General features: G+C 31.1%; 1 non-coding gene across 1 annotated transcript; it reads right to left on the reverse strand.

The window, feature by feature from the left end:
* Nucleotides 1–107, reverse strand: LOC117797885. Its single transcript, XR_004622725.1, has one exon. It is a non-coding gene; the product is annotated as a U6 spliceosomal RNA (small nuclear RNA).
* Nucleotides 108–1,249: the final 1,142 nt, after the last annotated feature.

Raw genomic sequence — 1,249 nt, forward strand, 5'->3', positions numbered from 1 at the left:
AGAAACATGGAACACTTCACAAATTTATGTGTCATTCTTGCATAGGAGCCATGCTAACCTTCTCTCTATCATTCCAATATCAGTATATGTGCTGTTGAAGTGAGTATGTTTCATTGTTTTAATCATAAATATAGGATTTTTTATTGATCTCTGATAAAATTTGTTTCATTATTTTGACTCATTCTTCTTACCTATTTCTATTAAAATAAACCCAGATTTTGATATCCAGCATATTACCTACTTGTTGCATTCTCTGTTTACATATTTAATCAGAGTGTCCTTTATTTAATTTGATTAAATTGTTGAAGAAGATAGGCCAAGTAAGAGCTATGTAGGATGAGAGAGTGCACCCCATCCCCATCCAGGTGGATTTTGATCAACATTGTGAAGGTCTGGTCAGTTAAATGCTTATAAACTTTCTGTATTGTAATACCATCCAGCTCTCAGTTCTTTACCATTTTACATACTCCATGCTTGCAAGATGACAAAATGAAGTAATTTTCCTCCTCTATGGCACAGGGGAAAGCATATAGCTGAGAACAAAGATTCAAATCTTTGTTCTTTAACACACTTGTTGGATGTCATGTGAAAAATTACTTAAACTTACCCTTGATTTTCCCATATGCAAAAAAGACAACACTATTACCTTCCTCACTGTTTACTGAGAAAATTAAGAATGGTGATAATTAGAATAAATTCTCCATAAAATTCAGATATAGCTTATATCAGTAACTGGACTGGAACACAGATCATCTTTGTATATGTTTTAAACAGACAGATGAAGAAAAGAGGCTCAGAGAAGTAAAGTATCACCAAGATTCAAATTCATATCTGCTTCGCTTAAAAATTATCTTTCCACAAGGCTATGGTACCTCACTGAGCATTATCTGTATAAAGTGCTTTGTATTATAAAATCCCAGATTGATATGAATTATTATTATAATTTAGTTTACCAGTTAGAAAAGACAATTAGGTTCATTTAGCATATTTTGTCCTCCATGAATGCAAGTGGACTCTGGTAGTTATAAATTTGTATTTTTATATATTCACAAATCACCTTTCAATAATTTTTTTCCTAGTTTTTCTTTTTCTTTCTTTTTTTTTTTTTACTTTAGACAGAATAGGTTTATAAATTCTAGAATCATCCCTTCCTTCTTAGAAAAACTCTAAGTATTTATCCTTCTCCAGGTCTCTGATACTTCTCATATTGAGAAATATGCCATGTTATTTTGTGTGGGTTTTTTTTTTT

Source organism: Ailuropoda melanoleuca, unplaced genomic scaffold, assembly GCF_002007445.2.
Source record: "Ailuropoda melanoleuca isolate Jingjing unplaced genomic scaffold, ASM200744v2 unplaced-scaffold17220, whole genome shotgun sequence".
Classification (NCBI taxonomy): domain Eukaryota; kingdom Metazoa; phylum Chordata; class Mammalia; order Carnivora; family Ursidae; genus Ailuropoda; species Ailuropoda melanoleuca.